At 47.7% G+C, this 25,379-nt stretch overlaps 1 protein-coding gene and 1 long non-coding RNA gene across 4 annotated transcripts in view; one reads left to right on the plus strand and one right to left on the minus strand.

Moving 5' to 3' along the window:
- LOC146057687 (uncharacterized) overlaps positions 1–5,261 on the minus strand; it is a 34,930-nt gene extending 29,669 nt beyond the window's left edge. The window contains exon 1 of the long non-coding RNA XR_014469764.1: positions 4,894–5,261. This is a non-coding gene — a long non-coding RNA (uncharacterized LOC146057687). The remainder of the gene's footprint in view (positions 1–4,893) is intronic.
- LOC146057686 (transmembrane protein 198) overlaps positions 1–25,379 on the plus strand; it is a 96,649-nt gene that overhangs the window by 29,120 nt on the left and 42,150 nt on the right. Inside the window, exon 1 of one of the 3 annotated variants that reach the window (XM_083169208.1) lies at positions 5,138–5,543. The exons of 1 other annotated variant lie outside the window; for it this stretch is intronic. The gene's annotated coding sequence lies outside the window, so the exon portion shown is untranslated. Of the gene's footprint in view, positions 1–5,137; positions 5,544–25,379 lie in introns of those variants that run through there. One more of the 3 variants, XM_083169206.1, reaches the window with a different exon arrangement.

Below are 25,379 nucleotides of genomic sequence, written 5' to 3' on the forward strand. Positions count from 1 at the left end.
TGAGAAAAATGCATCCACTGAAGAGAGAGCCTCAGCACCATCAGGAAGGCCAAAGGCCCAAGATTGAGGGTCTCCCTGCAGGAGTGATATAACCATTCCTACCCGTTGAGCCTCAGAACCGGAAGACACTGGGCGTAACTTGAAATAAAGCCTGCAAGACTGTTTAAAATTAAAGAACTGGGACCTGTCACCTGAAAAACGGTCAGGAAGATTTAACTTAGGCTCCAGACCCCTACCGGAGGAGGAGCTAGACTGTGACCGTTCCTCGTGTGAGTTTACCCGTAGGGTGAGCTCTTGCAGTTTCTGCGTCAGCGTGTGCATCTGTCCTGCAAGGGAGTGGGCAGCAGCCTGTTGTGTCGGATCCATGATTGGGGCTCACAACGACTACCGAACCTCTGGGCTGTAGGGGCAGCGAACAGTCCCAGAGTATAGTTTGGCCGGTTATAATGTTATGATAACTGGGTGTCCTCGCCAACCCTGACTCCGTTGTCACCGAATGAGATTGGCGGACGCGTGCTGAGCTAGGCTTCGCCTATAATAGCCGCGTTCGACAGAGCCCGTTAGTCAGGCTCCGCCCCCGATGCCACCAGGTCTTTAGGGTTGACAACGCCGCCACCAATGCCAAGGATGAACAAGGGGATAGCTAACTAACCCAAGAAAGGCGAGGTCACCCTTGCTCCGTGGATAACAGGGTGGACGTAACAATACGCAAAGATGTACCACAATAATATCCCAAGCAGGTGTAACAATACACAGAGGTGTTTCCATCAATATCAAAATACGAGTAAGGGCTGTCTGGGGGTAGACCCCACTTATCTGTGCACCGAGGAGGCAACAGGCAGCGGGAACCAGGATACGGATAAAGGACAACACACGGACACCAGGAGTACAGGAGACTGAACGGAGGACACGGCTGGGAAACAACGACAGGATGCAGGATGACTGGGCACAGGAACCAGGAGTAGCGGGTAGGTGGGAACCAGGAACACTTGAGACCCTGAGGTGCAAAAGCTATAACCGGCGCCTGTCCTGGGCAGACGCCGGCTCTTTATTCAAAATCCCCGCCGACGCTGACGTGCGCTGCACTGCCGGGCGCATGACGTCAGCGCGCCGGCGCGCCGACGGAGACGCTCGGGGACGTTGCCCAGCAACGCCCCGATGCCTGCTGACGATGCCGTGGGGACGGAAGCTAGGGGCGTTGCTGCGCGACGCCCCCGACGTCTCCCCCGGCACTCGTCTACACTGTCTGTCCCGGCGGGTCCGGGACAGCAGTGTAACACCCAGCAGTGAGCTTCCAGCCCAGCAGTGTGCTTTCAGCCCAGCAGTGACCGGCAGGAGCTGGCAATGGCACCAGAGGTTCAGGTACATGGTAATTGCTTAACCTGACCACCCACTCACTCCACCACTAGCAACACTTCAGGCCTTTGCTTGCCCAGTGGTCCGCAAACCCCTTCACTTTCTAACCAGGAACTGCATCACCGGACGCCACCTCTTTTGGCTGCCTTATCGGGCCCTCAGCTCTAGGCCCAACATTCAGGACAGCCGGCCTCTCCAAACAGGCCCTCTTTAACACAGGTCACTAAACAGGCCTTTTACTTGCAAGGCCGCAGGAACTGTCACACTGCCAAAGGTACCTAACTTTAGGGGTAAACTGAGCAGTTTAGGTAAATGAGTACACCCTATTGGGGTTTCATTGTTACACAGTACCAATTCATGTGTTATCAATACAGAATTGCCTTACTTGTATGTGCCTAACTTTAATGTGTAACGAGACCTTTAGTGTAGCATATTGTGTGAATTGCGGCCCAGTGCCTACTGTGGACCCCATCGCGCACAGTATTCTTTAATTGATTGTATTACACTGTATTATTCAATGCATATTCCTGCCCTGTGATTTTAATTGATTGAAATTGATTGCACTATTCATTGACTGCTTAACTGTAATGGTGCGCAGTATAACGTGTGAATTGTGGCCTGTGGTGACAGGGCCCCATTGCGCACGATATCGTTCAAAGCCATTTATACTGTATTCTTTTGTCATTGCTGGCCAGTTGTTACTTCTATTGCATCATGATCACCTAATCTTACTTATAGCGGTGACCCGTGATCCAGTGCTGTCTAATGCCCCTTTCAGACCGCACTTTTAAAACGGTAAATTGCCGTTTTTTTACCGTTTTAAAACGGTAATGTGTGCGGTCTGAAAGGTCCAGTCCCACTTAACCGGTTAGAAAATGCCGTTTTTTCTAACCGGTTAAAATGCAGGGTCCTACCCGTTTCTGAACCGGTATTTTAGCGCAAAAATCGGCTCAGAAACGGTATTTAGGACCCAGCCAATGAGCTGGGTCCTAAATTCAGCACAGTGAATACTTAATGAGCGCTCATTAAGTATTCACAGCACTGGAGCCCCCCCCCGCGCGTGTCGACACCCCCCGCGCGCGTGTCGACGCCCCCCCGCGCGTGTCGACGGCCCCCCCGCGTGTGTCGGCGCCCCCCCCGTGTCGACTTACCCCGTGCCGGTATCTCCGTTGTGGTTCCCGGCACTGCAGCTCAGTATGCTCGGAAAGCACTTATGAAAAAAGTGTCTTTCAGAAAATGGCTGCCCCCTATACGGAAGACAGTTTTTTTAAACAGGGTTTCCTATGGGGCAGCCATTTTCTGGAAGACACTTTTTTCATAAGTGCTTTCCGAGCATACTGAGCTGCAGTCCACAACGGAGGTACCGGCACGGGGTAAGTCGACACGGGGGGGGGGGGCGCCGACACGCGGGGTGGGGTGGGGGGGGCGTCGACACGCGCGGGGGCGTCGACATGCGCGGGGGGCGTCGACATGCGCGGGGGGCGTCGACATGCTCTCGGTCGACACGCGGGGGGGGGGGGGGAGCTGCACGGAGGGGAGGGCTGAAGGCTGCACTGGCTTTGACCCTGTATTTGGAAAGTTTCCAAAAACGGGTCTGCCAGTGTCAAAAAATCGGCACTTAAACGGTAATATACCGTTTAAGTGCTGCGGTGTGAAAGGGGTTTTATCTGGCAGACCCGTTTTTGGAAACGTTTCCAAATACAGGGTCAAAGCCAGTTATGCGGTCTGAAAGCAGCATAATAAAACATCCTCACATGTGCTTAGTGTCTCATTGTGGGCGTGTGTGTGGGGGTGTTGCTCTTTGGGGTTCCTTGTCCCTTTGCCTGCAGAGTTCAGGCGAGTGAAGTTGGAGGATCACTGACGGACAGCGGCAGGCAAGAAACAAGAGTGCAAGGTACCAGTTACACCCACACCTCAGTCTGACATTACATATTTTTTGCTAGTGGAAACACGTTCAAAGCAGAAATCCTGGGTTGACTTACCTAGGACTCCTACCCGGGTAATTTGGGTTGGAGCCTGGAAGGCATTGTGAATGAATGAGTTACTGCATTGTTTCTTTTGTTTCTTACTGCCATCCATTAATCTATATATAAGATGGATTGTTTATTGTAATTGGTTGAGGATATTAAAGTATCCGTGTGTATGCCCTGCATCAATTGTGATGGCTTTCCCTAGATCAATGATTGTGACCAAGGACAAAAGGTCAGGTTGCCCCGTGTGTACGGGCAGGGCTGCCACTAGAAATTGTGGGGCCCGGGACTGTTTTCTTGCCTCCCCCGCCATGATACATAATGCCCATTTGGTGCTCTCTCACCGCCCGGCTCTGCTGGTCACTGGTGGGGGGAGCAGAGCTGCGCTGCCCACTTCCACTGCCCCGCTGAATCTCACTGCTTGTATAGGAATGCAGTCTGCTCCACCACCTCCGAACACTGGCGGCCACATAAAATATAGCGACTGGTGAGCCAACCAGAGCTCGCTGCCTTGCAGCCAATCAGAGCGTCTGCCGGTATCCAAGCTCTGATTGGCTCACCAGATGATGCCGCATTTTTAATGGCTGCCAGTGTCCGGAGGTGCAGGAGAAGCCTGCACTTTAGAAGCACTTTGGGAGCAGTGGGCTTTAGCGGAGGCAGCTTCGGGTGGTGCTGTGGTTGGAATGAGTGGCTGGGGCCAGCTGTGCCCACAATACCCCCTTACTGCCTCACAGCAATGAGGTAATGTGTTCGATTCCCACTATGGCCTTTACTTTGCAGAGTTTGTATATTCTTCCCGTGGGTTTCCCCAGGTACTCTGGTTTCCTCCCACTATCCAAAATTATTGGCCCCAACAAAATTAACCCTATATGTGGTAGGGAATATATAGACTGTAAGCTCCACTGGGGCATGATTGTTCAAATTATCTGTACAACACTGCGGAATATGTGTGCGCTATATAAATAACTGGTAGTAAATAAATAAAATATGTAGCTTTGTGTTCTTAAATTGTTATATATGTAGAAATCTATATATGTAGAGGTGCCCATACACGCACCGATATTCATGTGCTGTGCGTTTTGAACTTTTAAGGTGGCATGCGATTTTGGCACTGGAAGGGGATGCGATGTACTGTACTGTGCGGGTGCGATGTGATTTCAGCCTTTTTTATTTTTTAAGTTAATAGTCACTAATGGACATTGCATCGCATCACATGTACTCCAAAACGGATGCGATGCAATGAAGCACAAAAAATACTGCCTGCAGGTACTTTTTGTGCTTTAGAATATTGTACCTGCGGGGACGCGCATCACATCGCATCCCCGCAGGTACACGGTGCGATTTAAGATTATGTGATGTATTTTGAACTTTAAAAATCCAAAACGCATGTTAAAATTGCAACGTGTATGGGCACCTTAGCATACATCTGTTATGCTTGTGAAAGCGTGTCAATGGCACATTGATTTATTGTATTGCATTTGCAAATGATGGGTGTACAAATCAAGCAAATACATGGACTTCTGGAAGGTACCTAGGTGATAAAGTGACTGACAAGCGCAGGCATTACCTCACAAACACCAAAGTCCTGGCTCCTGGGACAACTGGACACAAGTCATCTCATTCTCCACATAGACAATGTTACCCACAACTATAGGCCCGGCTACTTTCTCACTCAGGAGGGGAGCGCGACCTCATGATTTCAGGTGACCCCCGCACATGAGCTTACCCCGAGTATTGACCAGTGAAATAAAGCGGATACCCACACGTCGCAGCTGCCTTATGGGCTGTGTGCATCAGTGGCCGGCGTGTTGCTGGCCCCTCCTGTCCGGCTGGGATGGTGCGGTCGGGTGACGTCACCTTTCAGCTGTTGCGGCCGGGGCGGGGAGTAGTGTTGCTGGGCTCTGGGCTAGTTTGAATGTGGTCACCGCCAGTCAGTCCGACTCCCATCATCACATCGCTGTGTGGCGAAGGAGATGGAGCCTGTAGCGCTGGACTGGGACCGACAGATAGGGATTTATCATTGAACTCTCCCGTCAGCACTACTGCTTAGTTTGTACTGGAAGCCCCGCAGATCGAGCCTTCAATAGAGAAGAGGTGCAGCCACAAGCCGCCGCACCCCACCCCCTTCCCCTCTCTCCGATTGCTGGCCCCCGGAGGAAGTGACAACTGGCTGCATGGGGAGCATCTTCCAGCGACCGGCAGCGCTCTGGTAAAGTGGTGCGCTATGTACAGTACTGTTGCCTGCTGCTGTGTAGGGTGCCCACAGGGCTGCGGAGGGGACCAGTAATGCTGCGGTGTTGAGTGCCCCAAGGGCTGCACAGGGGATCAGCGATGTTGCTGTGTAGTGTGGCCCCCAGAGCTGCACAGGGGACCAGCGATGCTGCTGTGTAGGGTGACCACCCAGGGCTGCACAGGGGCAAGCGATGCTGCTGTGTAGGGTGGCCCCCAGAGCTGCACAGGGTACCAGCCAGCGATGCTGCATTGTGGGGGGTGACCCCAGGGCTGCACAGGGGACCAGCGATGCTGCTGTGTAGGGGGTGACCCCAGGGCTGCACAGGGGACCAGTGATGCTGCTGTGTAGGGGGGTGACCCCAGGGCTGCACAGGGGACCAGTGATGTTGCTGTGTAGGGGGGTGACTCCAGGGCTGCACAGGGGACCAGCGATGCTGCTGTGTAGGGGGTGACCCCAGGGCTGCACAGGGGACCAGCGATGCTGCTGTGTAGGGGGTGAACCCAGGGCTGCACAGGGGACCAGCGATGCTGCTGTGTAGGGGGTGACCCCAGGGCTGCGCATGGGACCGCCAATGCTGCTGCTGTGTAGGGTGACCCCAGGGCTGCGCATGGGACCGCCAATGCTGCTGCTGTGTAGGGTGACCCCAGGGCTGCGCATGGGACCGCCAATGCTGCTGCTGTGTAGGGTGACCCCAGGGCTGCGCATGGGACCGCCAATGCTGCTGCTGTGTAGGGTGACCCCAGGGCTGCGCATGGGACCGCCAATGCTGCTGCTGTGTAGGGTGACCCCAGGGCTGCGCATGGGACCGCCAATGCTGCTGCTGTGTAGGAGGTGACCCAGGGCTGCGCATGGGACCGCCAGTGCTGCTGCTGTGAAGGGTGACCCCAGGGCTGCGCATGGGACCGCCAATGCTGCTGCTGTGTAGGGTAACCCCAGGGCTGCGCATGGGACCGCCAATGCTGCTGCTGCTGTGAAGGGTGACCCCAGGGCTGCGCATGGGACCGCCAATGCTGCTGCTGTGTAGGGTGACCCCAGGGCTGCGCATGGGACCGCCAATGCTGCTGTGTAGGGTGACCCCAGGGCTGTGCATGGGACCGCCAATGCTGCTGCTGTGTAGGTAAGTAAGTAAGTAGTAAGTAAGTAAGTTTTATTTATATAGCGCACTTTCTCCAACAGGACTCAAGGCGCTTTACAGACAATAAAAATAACAATGCACATACTGCAATACAAAGGGTTATCAGTACAAGGAACAGGCAACAATGGCAGTACAAATGTACATCACACATACAGATATGCACAAGACGCATTCTAATAAGGGACACGGACATGGGGAACATATTTACCGAGCTGTGCAGTACCCAGGCAGCCATTCAGCGGCGCCACATGGTGATTGCACAGCCAGTAACAGTACTGATATATATAAACTAGATGTACTCTAATGAGGAGCACAGACATGGGGACCATATAATTACTGAGCTGTGCAGCACCCAGTCAGCCAATCAGCGGCGCCACATGGTGATTGCACAGCCAGCTAGGTAGCCAGTAACAGTACTGATATATATACTAGATGTACTCTAATGAGGGTCACAGACATCTGGAACATATCATTACTGAGCTGTGCAGCACCCAGGCAGCCAATCAGCGGCGCCACATGGTGATTGCACCAGCCAGTACTGTACATATAGAACACAAAAGAACAGTACAGGGTACACAGAACTAGTCATAACACAATTAAAGCACAATTCTTAGTACACAATACAGCTGAGATATAAGGAAGTGAATGAGAATAGATGCAGGTATAGATTGTAGATGAGTAAGAGAGCTGTAGTTGAAATACAAGAAGAGTGCAGTGAGAACAGGAGGGAGGAGGGCCCTGCTCTAAGGAGCTTACAATCTAGAGGGAGGGGGAGACAGACAGGTGACATGAGGTGCAGGTAAGGAAACCTGAGGCAAGAAGTGAGCATGGCAGGACACGAGGCAGCAGGTAAAGAGAATGGACAAAGTAGTCCTCTCTCTCCTCCTATCCTCCTCTTCCCCCTCCACCTGCACCCTTGACCCCTAATAGCTTTGCACCGTGGGCCATGCCACAGCACACCCTGCCAGGGGCAGAAAGCATGCAGAGTGAATAGGGAATGCACAGGATTGAGGAACCATGGCTCTGGTACATAGAATGGTTCAGTATGAAGTTCATTGTCCTGGCTGTGCAGACTGTAGGTGATGCTGGGTCAGGTAACTCACTGCAGAATGCTGGATTTTCAGTGGATGATGTTGAATTTTATGTCCTTCTGTGTTCCTCCGGTATTTCTTTATGTAGTTGTTCAATGTTTGTTCAACTGTTTCTTTAACTGTTCAGATGCTACCCTTAGTTAAGAACACCCTTTGCTAAAACAGCCAGCTGCAAAACAGCAAGCTGTCTTGCTTCTAACCCTACAGAAATACTATCCCAAATTAAGAGCCAGGCCAGGCCAGACCATTTGCCCACCTGATTGAAATGCTAATTGTACAAAGATCATAAACTAGCCTGATTAGCCAACCAAGAGGTATGCTAATATTGGCTTACTTAGAACCTTCCAATCTATACATACATCTAACAAAATACAATTATCTATTGATGTTACATACATTTATAGCTAAAACATGCCAGAAGACAATGCAGAGGCTAGGCTGGGATCTGTAGTGCAGTGGATGTGGATGTTACATACATTTATAGCTAAAACATGCCAGAAGACAATGCAGAGGCTAGGCTGGGATCTGTAGTGCAGTGGATGTGGATGTTACATACATTTATAGCTAAAACATGCCAGAAGACAATGCAGAGGCTAGGCTGGGATCTGTAGTGCAGTGGATGTGGATGTTACATACATTTATAGCTAAAACATGCCAGAAGACAATGCAGAGGCTAGGCTGGGATCTGTAGTGCAGTGGATGTGGATGTTACATACATTTATAGCTAAAACATGCCAGAAGGGGGTGACCCCAGGGCTGCGCATGGGACCGCCAATGCTGCTGCTGTGTAGGGTGACACCAGGGCTGCGCATGGGACCGCCACTACTGCTGCTGTGTAGGGTGACACCGGGGCTGCGCATGGGACTGCCAATACTGCTGCTGTGTAGGATGACCCCAGGGCTGCGCATGGGACCGCCAATGCTGCTGCTGTGAAGGGTGACCCCAGGGCTGTGCATGGGACTGCCAATGCTGCTTCTGTGTAGGGTGACCCCAGGCCTGCGCATGGGACCGCCAATGCTGCTGCTGTATCGGGTGACCCCAGAGCTGCGCATGGGACCGCCAATGGCCCTAACTGTGTGGAGTTTGTATATTCTCCCCGTACTTGCAGGGGTTTCCTCTGGGTACTCCGGTTTCCTCCCACAATCCAAAAATATACTGGTAGGTCAATTGGCTCCCAATTAGAGTGTCCAGTGTTCATTCTAGTACCCGCTATCTTTGAAAACCCATGCAGTTCCTCTTCCCTGCCTGGGGTGTCGATGTCTGCTGTAGTGCTTCTAGCACTGTGTGATCTGTATATCAGCACTAATATGCAAACAGACCTGTGCTAGAAACACCACAGCAGACAGTGACACCCTAGGCAGGGAACAGGAACTGCATGGGTTTTCAAAGATAGCGGGTGCTAGAATGAACACTATGTGTGTGTGTGTGTGTGTGTGTGTGTATATGTGGTAGGGAGTATAATCTCCACTGGGGACTGATGTTAATTTTGAAATCTTCTCTGTAAAGCGCTGCGGAATATGTATGTGCTATATAAGAAACTGTTAATAAATAAACTGCTTCACCCCGAAATTTGCCTTAGGTGTGGAAACGGGGCCCAGCGCTGCTGTCCCTGGCATTAAAATGCTGGGTAAAAGCTGTGTTGTTCACATTGGCAGTGTGAACACTGCATTATTCATTTTGACCTGTGAGATGTAACCAGAAATTTTCTTTAAAGAAATACTGACTTTAAATATTGGTTTTGTGTTTGGAGAGTTTAGGTCCCCATACACGCTGCGATAAGCAGCGTGCAAAGCAATGCTTTATTAGGTGAATCGCAACGCATGTGTTTTGCATGCGATGCGATCTGTGGGCAGTACAAAAAGTATGTGTAGCACATAATTTTTGTACTATGCGATGCCCGCGGAGACCTTAAGTTTTAAGGAACACTTTCTGGCCATCCATTCATCTGAATAAGGATATCATGAAAACTCATGCCCCTTTCAGACCGCACTTAAAAAACGGTGTTTTGCCAATTTTTAACCATTTTAAAACGGTAATCTGTGTGGTCTGAATGGTACAGGACCACTTTACCGGTTTACAAAAGCCGATTTTGTAAAACGGTTAAAATGGAGGGTCCTACCCGTTTCAGACCCGGTATTTTGGCATCAAAATCGGGTCTGAAACTGTATTTAGGAGGCAGCCAATAAGCTGGGTCCTAAATTCAGCGCAGTGAATATTTAATGAGCTCATTAAATATTCATTGTACTGGAGGCTGCCGCCCCCGCCCCACATTGTGTTTAAGAAACCCCCCCGTGCAGCCGGTACCTCCTGAGGATCCCTTTTTTATAAGAAAAGTGACTTTTGGAAAATGGCTGCCCACATACGAAAGACAGTTTTTTAAACTGGTTTTCCTATGGGGCAGCCATTTTCTGAAAGTCCCTTTTTTTTTCATAAGTGCAGCCAGCCGTCCATACTGCCGGGATCCTCAGGAGGTACCGGCTGCACGGGGGGAGGTTTTTCTTAAACACAATGCGGGGGGGGGGGGGGTCGGGGATGTTAACCCGTGCAGGGGGGGGGGGGGGGGGGGGCAGCTGTGTTCTTAAACACATTGGGGGGTGTCAAAACGTGTGGGAGGGGGGTGCGCGCTGAAGACTGGCTTTGACCCTGTATTTGGAAAGTTTCCAAAAACGGGTCTGCCAGTGTCCAAAAAACCGCACTTAAGCGGTAATATACCGTTTAAGAGATGCGGTGTGAAAGGGGTTTTACCTGGCAGACTCATTTTTGGAAACATTTTCAAATATAGTGTTCACTCTAGAAATTTTTTAGGGCAGGGTGCTGACCACACGAAGGGCACATTTTTCAATCGCGAGGGCACATTTTTCACTCGCGAGGGCACATTTTAATTTAAAAGGTCAAAATGGTGACACCTGAGCTACAAACAATCAGCACGTTTATGCTACAGTATATAATCCACCTTGTGACACCTGAGAGTCACACCATCAGCACATTTATGCTATATAATCCATCCTGTGACACCTGAGCGTCAGACCATCAGCACATTTATGCTCTATAACCATCTTGTGACACCTGAGCGTCACACCATCGGCATATTTATGCTATATAAACCATCTTGTGACACCTGAGCGTCACACCATCAGCACATTTATGCTATATAACCATCTTGTGACACCTGAGCGTCACACCGTCAGCACATTTATGCTATATAACCCATCTTGTGACACCTGAGCGTCACACCATCAGCACATTTATGCTATATAATCCACCTTGTGACACCTGAGCGTCACACCATCAGCACATTTATGCTATATAACCCATCCTGTGACACCTGAGCGTCACACCATCAGCACATTTATGCTATATAACCATCTTGTGACACCTGAGCGTCACACCATCAGCACATTTATGCTATATAACCATCTTGTGACACCTGAGCGTCACACCATCAGCACATTTATGCTATATAACCATCCTGTGACACCTGAGCGTCACACCATCAGCACATTTATGCTATATAACCATCTGGTGACACCTGATCGTCACACCATCAGCACATTTATGCTATATAACCATCTGGTGACACCTGAGCGTCACACCATCAGCACATTTATGCTATATAATCCATCCTGTGACACCTGAGCGTCACACCATCAGCACATTTATGCTATATAACCATCTTGTGACACCTGAGAGCGTCACACCATCAGCACATTTATGCTATATAACCATCTTGTGACACCTGAGCGTCACACCGTCAGCACATTTATGCTATATAATACATCTTGTGACACCTGAGCGTCACACCATCAGCACATTTATGCTATATAACCATCTTGTGACACCTGAGCGTCACACTATCAGCACATTTATGCTATATAACCATCCTGTGACACCTGAGCGTCACACCATCAGCACATTTATGCATATAACCATCTTGTGACACCTGAGCGTCACACCATCAGCACATTTATGCTATATAATCCATCTTGTGACACCTGAGCGTCACACCATCAGCACATTTATGCTATATAAACCATTTTGTGACAACTGCGCTTCAAACATCAGCACATCATTTATGCCATAAATGTGCTGATTCTTTAAAGGTCAGGTGTGACAAGATGATTTTAAACCATCTGATCACACCTGCGCTTCAAACTATCAGCACATTTATGCTATAAAAACCATCTTGTGACAGCAGAGCTTCAAATATCACCACATTTATGCTATATAATATAAATCTTAATATCACACCTGAGTTTCAAACCATCAGCCAGGGATGGCCATCGGTGCAGACGCTATCGATGGTTTATTTTGATGACAATTCTGCTCCCAGCCATCGATGTTAGTAAACTATCTGATGGATAACCATCGATAGTTTTAGCTACCAATGGTCATTCCTTATATATGACTGAATGGGCCTTGGGCCGATCAAAACCCGGGGGCGGGACTTCCGAGTGGCGGAGCTATGCTCCGTGTCCCGGCACCTTGTTAAAAAAAAAAAGAAGGACCATCGGTTCTCATTTGCCATCGATGTAGGGAAACCATCTAGTTCTCCCACATCGATGGCAAAAGTATTCAACATCAGCAATAAACATCAATGGGTACTTATGTAGTATCTGGGCGCCCGATTTAGAAATCGGATCGCATCGCATGCGACCAAATCGCATGCGATGCGATGGACCCGATTTTTCCATAGGAATCAATGTTAAAATGGAATGAGTCCATTTTAACATGGAATTCAATGGGAAAAGGGGTCCTTTTCATACCCCTACTATCCAAGTGGGCATGGAGTTGGATATAAACTTGTGGCGAGCGTAGCGAGCCACCGAGCCCGAAGCGCGGTGAGCGTAGCGAGCCCCGCGAGGGGACACAGAATACCGTCCGTTCGTCACGCTTCGGGCTCGGTGGCTCGCTACGCTCGCCACAGGTTTATATCCAACTCCATGCCCACTTGGATAGTAGGGGTATGAAAAGGACCCCTTTTTCCTATTGAATTCCATGTTAAAATGGACTCAGTTCATTTTAACATTGAATCCTATGGAAAAAATCGGGTCATCGCATCGCATCTGATTGTATGCCTTAACTTAAGGCATACAATCAAAAAATCGGGTGCCCAGATACTACATAAGTACCCATCAATGATTTCAAATCTTCGATGGGCATCCCTACCATCAGCACATTTATGCTATAAAACCCATCTTATCACACCTGAGCTTCAAACATCAGCACATTTTAGGCTATATAAACCATCTCTTGCGACACCTGAACTTCAAACCATCACTCTGCAAAGTCATTTATGTAATGTATGGATCAGTGGACACCAAGTAGGTTGACAGTTGTTAGATTGATATGCAGGAAGGTCGACATGGATCAAGGTGAATATGACATTACGGTCGACACAATCATTAGCACAACATATTAAAGTACTGTAGATCGACAGTAAAAGGTCAACATGGGTTTTTTCACATTTTTTTAATACGAATGTCAGCAGTGTCGAAATGGACATGGAGGAGGGGAGGGTGGGGGTAGTACCGCGTCCACGCCCTAGTGGATGGTAGGGCATGAAATACCACTTGTCAGCACATGTGTCGGCTCAAAAAACTGTGAAAAACACCATGTCGACCCAGTGCATGTTGACCCAGGGCCTGCATATCATTTATAAAAATGACATTTTTTAAATCATAGCAAATAATTTAATTAAACACTCAATAAATCACTCCAAAACAATGAAACAGGCATTGTGATAGTGCAGGCCCCCCATCCCACCAATAACTGGCATTGTGATAGTGCAGGACCCCCCCCATCCCACCAATAACAGGCATTGTGATAGTGCAGGATCCCCCCCCCCCCACCAATAACAGGCATTGTGATATTGGTGGGGTGGGGGGGTCCTGCACTATCACAATGCCTGTTATTGGTGGGGTGGGGGGGGTCCTGCACTAACAGGCATTGTGATATTGGTGGGGTGGGGGGGTCCTGCACTATCACAATGCCTGTTAGTGCAGGACCCCCCCCACCCCACCAATAACAGGCATTGTGATAGCGCAGGACCCCCCCACCCCACCAATGTCACAATGCCTGTTAGTGCAGGACCCCCCCACCCCACCAATAACAGGCATTGTGATAGTGCAGGACCCCCCCACCCCACCAATAACAGGCATTGTGACATTGGTGGGGTGGGGGGGTCCTGCGCTATCACAATGCCTGTTATTGGTGGGGTGGGAGTCCTGCGCTATCACAATGCCTGTTATTGGTGAGGGGGGGGGGGGTCCTGCGCATTGTGATAGCGCAGGACCCCCCCACCCAACCAATATCACAATGCGCAGGACCCCCCCCTCACCAATAACAGGCATTGTGATAGCGCAGGACCCCCTACCCACCCCCCCAAAAAAAAAAAACAGTAATATGCCCCCAAAAATTACCTACAGGGTGATTAAATCAGGGGGGAGGCGGCATGCTGCTTGTATTAGCCCTAACACGCCGCTCACCTCTTGCTACGTGAGCGGCATGTCAGCTTGCCAGGAGGGAGGCCAGTGTTTAGGCTTATTATCTGATGCTGTGTCTTTGGATGCAGCAATGGATCAATGGATCACAAAGTTTCTATCTATTAACAGTTGCCTCCTGCTGCTTATCTGCTGTGCTGACGGCGTCCATCTGTAAATCCGTCAATTTGTGCGGTACTGTAGTTGAGATCTTGCTGTATCTGTGCTTACAGGAGCACATGCCGCTCACGTAGCAAGAGGTGAGCGGCATGTCAGCGCGACAGGGGGGAGACGGTACACGCAGCTCAAGCTGCGTGTATCATTATACAGGGCGCAGGGCGGGCGGGCAGAGCGACCAGGGAGAGAAAGTACACGCAGCTCAAGCTGCGTGTATCATTATGCTGGGCGCAGGGCGGGCGGAGCGGCCGGGGAGAGACATTAAGATATTATTATGCAGGGCGCAGGGCGGGACAATAAGGGCAGGGCGGAATTGAGCATGTTTTAAAGGGGCAGGGCGCAGCGCCCTGCAAAAGAAGCCTAACGGGAACACTAAAATACAGGGTCAAAGCCAGTTTTGCGATCTGAAAGCAGCACTAGCCTGTTGAGAATATATGTATTCCACCACTATTGCAGGGCATCAACAACTTAGCTCTCATCAGCCTATGTGGTGTTTGCATGATTTTTGCTTAGCAAATGTTAAGATGTTTGTTATCCGCTCATATGCATATGCTTTGCATCAAGAACATGAGGTAATGTGATAAGCAGCCTTGCAGACCGTGATGGTACATTATGAAGAGAGCAGTTGATGACACGTGTGTGTGTGTGTGTTGGTGAACTCTCCCAACATGACCATTGTTACCCGTCGCTTGCAGTGCTTTGTATCGCTCCCTGCATAGCATTAGTCTCCAGGGACTTTTACTTCCATTTACTATCTTTTTAGGGAAATCATTCTTTGAACCGATGTGTGCTGTAAATTTCACATTTGTTGCAAGTTCAGTGTTATAAGTATTTGTCATGGCCACTTTAAAAGCTTCAGGACTTAAGCTGGGCAACGAATGGTGCAATGGTTATCATTACTGCCTCACCATGGTCCTAACTGCAGAGTTTGAATGTTCTCGCTTGCGTGGGTTTACTCCGGGTTCTCCCGTTTCCTCCCACAATCCAAAAATATACTGGTAGGTTATTTGGCTCCACTGGGGCGGGGACTGATGTGAATGTTAAAATATTCTCTGTAAAACGCTGTGGAATATGTGTGCGCTATATAAATAAATTGCATGACCTTCTTAAGCCCCATACACCTGCTGCGATGCAGGCTAGGGAAAGTTTCCCGGCAGCTAGAACGCCCATACACATGGTGATTTGACTACATGTAGTCAAAATCTAGTCAGAAAGGACTGTGCACCACTATTGCTTGGGGGATCTATTCGTACGAGCAAACAGTGACATCATAACCTTGTAAGGTCCGGCGCTGACCTTACACTGTTATGCTGTTCCATCATTTTGACCAATTGGTAACTAGTAAATACTAAAATATCAAGGATAATGATTGTTCTGAAATGTACTTCATTGTATAGCATTCTTGCTGAATGTTAAAGCCCCATACATGCTAAGCAATATTATAAACAATATTGCTCTCTTTTTGGCCCTTCGGAGTGATATGGTTTCTAATATGGTTCAGTGTGTATACTCATTATTATCATCATATACTATACTAATACACTAAGGATCCAGGGAGTCAGGGATACCTCTCCCAAGATTTAGAAGACTTCTGAACACTCTAGTAGAGAAGGCAGCTAGGTGTTAAGCTGGCCATACATCAGCGCAACCTGCATACTACCAGGTCGTATGCAGGTCATGGAACGGTCGAACGAAGCACGTGTGATCATTTTTTTGACCGTATTGAGGCGATGGATGAAACGTGCAGCACGTCTTATCTGCAGGCTGACCTCACGACCCGCAGGAGGGCGCATGGTGTGATCGTGTGCACGCAATACGTCGCAGGACCACTTGAGATTGGATGGTTGGGTCCAATCTCGTTCTGATGTATGGGGGGCCTTTATAGTGGTAGATTGGTGAGTTGGAGTTGGTGCGAGAACTTAATATTGAGCAAATGATAATAGAAATTGGTGGAGGATAACAGGGAGGTCCCATCTTTCCTTTGCAATGGGAAACACAAGGTCTCATGGCATCCTAAGAGTAATGTGAGATCTTGTCCCACCCGGCACAAAATGTGCTTCCCATATCGGACTGTTAAATTGTTGGCCATAGAATTATTAACTGGTGCCAGACTTGGTTTTGGCCTCCCTCTGATATCCATGTCAGCGTGGGAATGGCAGCAGCTGGTGAGAAGGTTTGGCATGTGGCAGTGAGTGGTAACATTTCTCCTTCCTACAGTATATGACGTTCTGACCTGTCTGGTCCTTGCAGTAGTGACACATTGTGGCTCCGCTACTGCATTGCTGTCATACTTTCTTTTTAGTTTTTGTCACTTAAGCTGTTGACACTTATAAATGTAAACTACCTTTAGTCTATAAATGTACTTGTAAAGATTGTTGTTTGATCATATGCCCAGTGCTACATTCTGGTTCTCATTCTTTTTGCCATTTAGCCACCCTCACCTTTCTTTCCAGGAATTGTTCATTCAGTTCGCTGCGCTCACATTTAATTAAGCATATGTTTCCCTCTGGCTTCTTACAATTCCTATTTTGACCACGTATGCATTCTATTTGCTGTATCTTGTTACATTGGGGCCTCTGTAAGCCTTCATGATCATATAGTGCTGGGAAACGCGCACGCCTACATTTTGTTTCTTTAATTAGAATTGTTAAGAATCCCTGCCATGCGCTTCTGTGTTACCGGCTTAGGTTGGTCCATGCGTTTTGTGGATAACCATAGCCCTCAATGATCACCAATGCATTAGGTGGAGGAAATCTTCTGAATATACCTGACCATGCACCCTTAAGAGAGATGGTTACACTATGGTAGGGCTGAGGTATGACACATTATAGCCCATGTATTCACCAGTAGCAAAATATGTCTATATATAAAATAGATTAGGGGATTATTTATCAAACCCAAATCATGCAGGAATGACTCTTGTGGATCTAATTCAGCTCTGTACATAAACCTGGTTTGCACACAAATACTCCCCTGCAGTCCCTAGCCAGTAGAATTAACATGCTGTGCAATTTGGGTCGCAGAGTATGGGTCTGCTACTTAGGTTGGGATCATTTGGTCTACAGCATAATGGTCGACACCATTAGGACGACATGGGAAAAGGTCGACATGGCTCTAGGTCGAAAGGTCATTAGTTCGACAGGTCATTAGTTCGACAATGCATATGTCGACAGTCAAAAGGTTGACATGTTTTTTTTACCTGAATGTCAACACAGTCGACATGGACACAGTTTCAAGTGCGCTCACGATGCATCTGGCAACGGTGCCTCACTACGCTCGGCACACTATTTTATTCTCCCACCACGCCCTAGTGGATGGTAGGGCATGAAATACCGCCTGTCGGCTCAAAAAACAGAGGAAACCCCCATGTCGACCTTATCACTGTCGACCTAGACATTGTCGAACTAATGACCTTTTGACCTAGCCCCAAGTCGACCTAATGACTGTCGACCATCATGCTGAAGACCAAATGACCGCATCCCCTGCAACTTGAGCTGTTCTTCAAAACGTCAAAATGGAGGTATGTACCACCATTGGGGAGTCGTGCTAAATGCAATAGCTTCAGATTATGCAGAATGACGGCAGTCTGCAATTGTTGTGAATCGTGACCAATAGTGAACCGGGGCTTCATAAGGAGGCGCAGCGCTCAGATGTATGCTTCAGGTGTCTCTCCTGCAGATGCCTCCTGCTGCATTTGCGTTTTATTTGTATGAAATTGCACAGCTGATCCTCTGTGGCTGTGCTATTCTTTGCAAATATGAGGTGGGCCCTATGACTTCACTGATTCATTGCGTTCTTTTGGGGTGAATTTACTAAGATGGGAGTTCTATTGAAGATAGGATGTAGCCCATAGAATCTGGTTGCTTTGGGCTACATCCCATCTTCAATAGAACTCCCATTTTAGTAAGTTTACCACTTTCATGGGGGGTATTCAATCTTCTGCATGAAAACTGTGAATTAGCGTCCGTTGTCACACAGAATAGATGGAATTCGCATTCCATCTATTCAAATCCATTCACATCTTTTTCTGTGAAACAGCCTCTAATTCAAAAACGTAGCGGCTGTTTCCACAAAAGCGGATTCGACTTTTCAAAACGCTGAATCTGCAGTCGTGAATCCCGGCCTTTTCCCTTGGAAACATTGAATACCCCTTAGGCTGAATATTGGCTCAGCCCAAAATCAGTTGTGTTTTCCCTATTAAAATAGCTAAACCTAAATTATTTTCCCATCATTTTGACTCGCATTTGACTTTTGTGATATATTTACATAATTATTTTTACCTTTTTTATATGGTAACTTTTTAAACTGTAATTGGGGTATGGTAGGATTTTGGTCACATCGGTGCCTTCGGTTTTCATTTTATAATTATGGGTAAGTGTTTGCGTATGTATGTGTTTGTCTATTCGGCATATTCATTTCGGTCACACTTCCAGTGAATAATGAGAGAAGGGCTTGTTAGTACTGTAGCTAAGTGGAGTTGAATGCTAATTCCCCTTTATGTACTGTCTTACTTGCTTTACAATTTATTTGGCTTCAATAGATTTTTTTTTTTCTTTTAGAATGGTGGAGGAAGGGTTTTTCCAGCTCCAGTCTCATAAAGAGTGATTAACATGTCAATGTGAATAGTCCTGCTTTCTGCAGCAATTGTAAACTAACAGCAGGTCTATTTTCTAGAAGAAACAGATGAGACTGTTTATCGAATAAGAAAATAGCAGCTTGTGCACAAAATCCGTTAGGGGAGAGCAGCTGCTACCATTGGCCGGTTCCACTTTTGAAAAATGCGGGCGTTTAAAATCAAGACTCCGAGCAGCTGGGATAATCTGCTGATTAACCCTTATTACAGCATTGATCGACTCTACTTCATGGCATGTCCCCCCACCCCCCCCCCCCACCCCATGAGAGTGCATGGGGAAGTAAGGGAGTTAACTGTCATCCTTAATAAGAGCCCTTTATAGATAATGGAACTGCCAGCCTTCTCTGCAAATATCTGACATTCAGTTGAGGCCAGCGGGTCAGAGCTGAATGTTCCCAGGCAGACTGAGCAAAGAGTTGGGGTTCAGGGAGGACAGAAAAAGGGGGAGTAAGGGAGGGCACATGGGCACACAATTAGCGCTTTGTCTTTCTTTGTAGAACATAAGGGGTGAGCATGACCTAATTATGAATAAACATCAATTTTCCCTTACCCATTAAAAAATCATTTTGGGCATGTTCTACCACCTCTAATATTATTTTCGGTGACAAGTGGTTCCCTTCAACTCCAAAACTCCAATAATGCAGAATAATCTTGTTGCCTCGCAGGCTGTATATCAGCTAAAGTGCAGTATTCTGTTGTGTAAAGTAGAATAGAAATGATCTAGTTGTAGGTGATGTGTGTTTTTGCAGTTGGCTCATTCTTTAGTGACAGACTTTTTATACTGATAGTTAATATGCAAACTTTCTTTGGGGACTTTTTACACCAAAATGGGTTCAGTTTGGACACATTTGCTAATATTACATTTGCCCACTAAGACTGAAACAACTACGCCATTTTTTTCAAAGCTGCAACATATGTGAAGCTCTTCTCCATGAGCCCTATGTATCAGGAATACATCAGACAAACTTGCACCCAAGAATTTTTTTTAATGCAATCATTTTTTATTAAATGAAAGTTTCAAAACAACATATATACAGTATTCTTTCCATATCTGTAAAGGTTTTCACAGTCAGTGTACAATGTTCAAGCATATTATAATACAACTGCGCTTATCCATTGAATAAGAATCACACATATTTCACTTCTACAGTAATATTATTCAATATAACAGAAGAAGAAAAAGGGAAAGAGAGGGAGAGAGAAGGATTGTTGAAGGATCACTGTGATTTAGGGTTAAGGCCGGACATAGAGTGCATGGAGTATTCTGAGGATTCCTTGAATGTTAACCATCCATACCACATGGCAGTAAAAGTTTGGGAGGAGTGGTTCAGGAAGGATGTAGGGTCTTCCATGGACATATAGAAGTCGATTCTCTGAAACCACTGTAAGAGGGGGGACGACGGATGTAGCTGACCTCCAATAACAGGGTATAATTGCTCTGGCTGCTTTAATTAAATGCCTGGTTATGGATATGTCTGTTGAACTGAGTAACCAAAATTCTGGCGTGAAAGGGAGCAGGAAATTAATAATTTTCTCGGAGATGGCGTGAATCTGACACCAATACTCGGAGAGTATTGGACATGACCACCAGATATGCAGGGGGTACCCAGGGACTGGTTGCATCTCCAGCACACATTTGGGAGATTTGGATCCATTCCATGCAGTATGGAGGGGCATCTGTACCAACGAGACAAAATCTTATCTTTATATTGAGTTTTGAGTGTCTACCAATGACGAAGACGCAAATATGAATCTAAATATCTTGCTCCATTGGTCCTCCGTCAAGTCTCGACCCAACTCCTTATAGCTGGGCATGGAGTTAGTGAAATTACCCAAACATACCTGGTAAAATTTGGACACCAAGTGTGTTGGCAAACTTTGTGATAGAAATAGTGGCTCAAAGGGGGTAGTTTCCCAGCTTCAACTCCATGGAGGGAGAGAGGAGATATAGCGTCTGATTTGAAGATAGAACCAAAAAAGACTTGATGGAAGGCCAATACCATTGCGTAAATCAGAGAAAGAACGTAGGCCAGATTTATCAACCAATTGACCCAGGTAAGACATCCACCGCAAATCTTCTAATGAGGTTTCATAAATTGAACCCCGGGGAAAATTCTGGATTATTAATGTGAGGAGTGAGGTACCTGGGTCAAAGTAGGAAAGGCGTCGAGACCTGACCCAGCATTTAATAGTTGAAGTTTAAGTTGGGTGCTGTACTGCAGGAATTTTCTGAAGCCAAGGAATGACACGAGGGGATAGACCAACTGAGCAAAATACGCTTCTGCTATTCATCTTTGAATTAAACAAAAGCAAGCCTCTGGAGCACATCTGCTATAACTCATTTCTATGTAGCAAGGGAAAATCTTCATTAAATACATTAACAATATACTATAATATGTGTAACTTCAGCTGCAAATTGGCAAACAGCCAATCAGAAGCAACTAGCTGGTGACCGTTGCTATCAGCATTTGCACCAGACCTCAGGCATCCACAATTGATTTTTGCTTTTACAGGTGTACTGTAGATGTCTATGCTGGTATATAAGATACTGGGTCAGATGCACTAAGGGATTCGGCATGAAAAGCCGGCGGTCGGGATCCCGGCGTCCAAAATCCCGACGCCGGAATCCCGAGCGCCGGAATCCCGACAAGGGGGGGATGTGGATCGCCCCCCCCCCCCTTGCGGGCTCGCCACGCAGCGGGCCCGGTGCCTCGCTACGCTCGGCACACTAATTTATTCTCCCTCCGAGGGTGTCGTGGACACCCACGGGGGGGAGAAAGTGTCGGGATTTCGGCGTTCGGAATTTTGAACGCCGGGATCCCGACCGCCGGGATTTAAACTGCATCCCGCACTAAGCTTCAAAAGTGATAAAATGGAGAGTGATACACAGCCAGCCAATCAGCTCCTGCCTGCTATGTCACAGGCTGTGTTTGAAATAGGATATAGGTAACATGGGGGGAAAATAGACAAAAAATGGTCATTCAGACAAATTGGTTAAAACAATTTATGCAGATAACTGCTTTTGTCCAAATGGTTGATTGTAATTTGTTTCCAAACTTCCATATTTTTATTCCAACCAGCCAGATTGGAAAGATAATCTTATAGTGTGTATGGGCCACTCATTTCCCAGTTACTGTTCCCACCACCTTTTTTTTTTTTTTTTCTAGTCCCACAGATCTAAGTGGGTGAGTGTGTCAGGTGTGCATATCTATGTAACGTGGTGTACACATCTGCTATGCATTCCCCCTATAGAAGAGTGCGGGTCTTTGGGTTGACCCGTATTAGATTGACATTTATTGGGTTGACAAGGTTGTCAGGTTTGTGGGTCGACAGTCAAAAGGTTGACTTGAGTTTCATGGTTTTTTTTTTGTATTTTACATGGGGTACAGAAGAAAGAAGGGGGGTACTTGGGGGGGGGGGGGGAACAGCATTCTGGATTGAAAACAATACAATTTTACAAATTAAAATAAATAGAACAAAACATAAATAAAACAGAACATAGGCACACCGCTGCACAGAGCTGGCTATATACGAGGTAGATAATACACCAGACAAATCAAATCAAGTAGGGCAGTACGGCAGGTTGAGATAAGCATTCCCTAACAGTCCCGGCTCCATTGACTTGATCAGGCTGTTATCTAGTACCTAAGGTGGGGGAGATTCCGGGTCCGGGGTTTCATTTAGACTAAACGTAGTTGACTGCCCAGAGGGGTCAGGGGGGAAAAACCTGGTCCCCGCTCCCTTTGTTATGTAGGTATGCCAAGGGGCCCATTTAGGGTGGGGTGGGGGGGGTTAGTCGAGTGGGGTTGGTGACCGGTCTCCATGAGGTAGTGGTGATTAGTTTTTAAAATAACCTGGAGAAAGGAAGGCGGGGAGGGTTGCTTCCACTGTTGGGCAAGGTTTGCACGTGCCGCGATAAGAATGTGTCCGAGGACGTATGTTTTCCCTGCCGGGAGTTCCCGGGGGTATACGTGGAGTAGGGCTAGGAGTGGATCAGGCAGGAGAGTTATCTGAATTACTGTGGATATCAAACCAAATACCTCTCTCCAGTACTCCCTGAGTTTGGGACAAGACCAAAAAATGTGGAATATATTTCCCACATTGACGCCAGCACATGTTAGAGCAAGTTGGCCAAAAGGTATGTAGACGGTCGGGGGTCAGGTAAAGGCGGTTAATCAGTTTTATATGCATCTCCGAGTGATTGAGGCAGCGGGACATTGTGTATGAGGATAGGAAGATCTTACTCCATTGGGGGGCGGAGAGCTGGATGCCTAGATCTATCTCCCATTTCTTATGGGCTGCTGTCTTAGTAAACTCAGGGGGAGTTATCAGGGTCCTATACCAAAAGGAAATATCACCTGTGGAGATCGTCATAGAGGGGCGGGAGAGGACCGTCTGGTGGAGAGCTTCTGGAGGAGAGTATTTGGCAAGGTGTGAATTCCACCAATGGGCCAACTGCAGGTAGTGATAGTACTCATGGGAGGGGAGGGAGTATGTTTCTTGTAGGGAAGCGAAGGAGAGGAATGTGTTGGCGTTTAACACATCTCCTAGGGTTTTAATCCCGTTGCGTTTCCAGAGGTTCAGATTGAAATTGGGTATGAGTTTTGCCGCTGTAGTGATAGGGAGAGTAGTGATAAGGGCAGAAGGGACACGGAGAGTGGAAAGTAGTTGGTCCCACACATGTAGGGTGGCAGATGTCGCGGGGAGTAGGGCTGGGAGGGGGGGTCTTATATGTTTTGGGATCTTTAGTAAGTCTGAGAGAGGGATGTGTGGGCAGTGAGATTAGTAGTGCTTAGATGGGGCCAAGAGACAAGCTGTCTGGTAGAAGGACAGTTCAGGGAGGTCAAGTCCTCCAAATGCTCTCGGGAGGGACATTTTGGAGCGGGCCATAGCTGGGGGTTTTGTTGACCATACATATTTTGTTAGAATAGAGGTGGCCAATTGCAGAGACTTTTTCGGGAATACATAAGGGATGGTGCGGAACAGATACATAAGCTTGTGTAGAAGCGACATCTTAAATGCCGCCATCCTACCCATCCATGAGATTTCGAATGCTAGCCACGATCTGGAGAGAGACGCAAGGGAAATGAGAAGGGGAGACAGGTTAACCTCAAATACAGATTTCATGTTTGGGGGGATATGTATGCCTAAGTATTTTATAGAGTCGGGCTGCCAGTTGTAATTATATATGGATTTCAGTGAGGGGAGGGAATCTGCAAGGTTAATCGGGAGGGCGTCAGTCTTGGATGTGTTAAGTTTGTAATAAGAGGCAGCGCTGTAGGAGGATAGTGTTGCGTGGATATGTGGGAGCGTTTTGGGGGGATCTGTCACAAAAAGTAGCACGTCATCTGCGAATAGGCTCAACTTATGGTTAGCAGAGCCCACTCGGAGACCTGGGATATTGGGGTTATCACGAATGGACATAGCCAATGGTTCAATGGAGAGAACAAATATCAGGGGCGAAAGAGGGCAACCCTGCCTTGTGCCATTGGAGATTGTAAAAGGGGTGGAAAGGAAGCCGTTGCTGAACACTCGGGCCGATGGGGAACTATATAGAGACATAATTGACCGCAAAATCCGGTCCTTGAAGCCAAAACGTGAAAGGACCTCTTGCATATATTGCCAGTTAAGGCGATCAAATGCCTTTTCGGCATCGAGTGAGAGGAGAAGCAAGTCCTGTCCTGTAGATAATGAGTCAATTAGGTTGAACACTCTTCTAGTGTTGTCCGGGGCCTGTCGCCCAGGGACGAACCCTGTCTGGTCTGGGTGGACCAGCGAGGGTAGAAAATAATTTATTCGGGACGCCATTAATTTAGCAAAAATTTTGATATCAGTGTTCAGCAGGGCTATCGGACGGTAGTTTTGGCACAACGCAGGGTTTTTGCCGGGCTTCGGGATGGTCACTATTCGGGCCTCCAGTAGTTCTGGGGGGGCCTTCCCCACAGAGGAGAGCTCATTGAAAAGATCTCTTAGGTAGGGGGACAGTAGGTCGCTGAAAGACTTATAAAAGTCTGTGATGAAGCCATCAGGCCCAGGGGCTTTGTTGCGAGGGAGTGATTTAATGGCTGACTGGATTTCCGCCTGCGACCAGGGGGCGTTTAAGGAATCTAGTTGTTCAAGGGAAAGGGAAGGGAAGTGTAAGTTGTCTAAAAAATCACCGATGGTAGCATTAGTAGGTTGTGGCGTGGAGGGGTCTAAGGAGAGATTATAAAGCTTAGAATAGTAGTCAGCAAACTGATTGGCGATGGCCTTAGGATTATGTACTTTCTCTTTACTTGGAGAAATAATGTATTTAATTCTATTTC

Source organism: Crinia signifera, chromosome 2, assembly GCF_055691185.1.
Source record: "Crinia signifera chromosome 2, ASM5569118v1, whole genome shotgun sequence".
Lineage (NCBI taxonomy): Eukaryota > Metazoa > Chordata > Amphibia > Anura > Myobatrachidae > Crinia > Crinia signifera.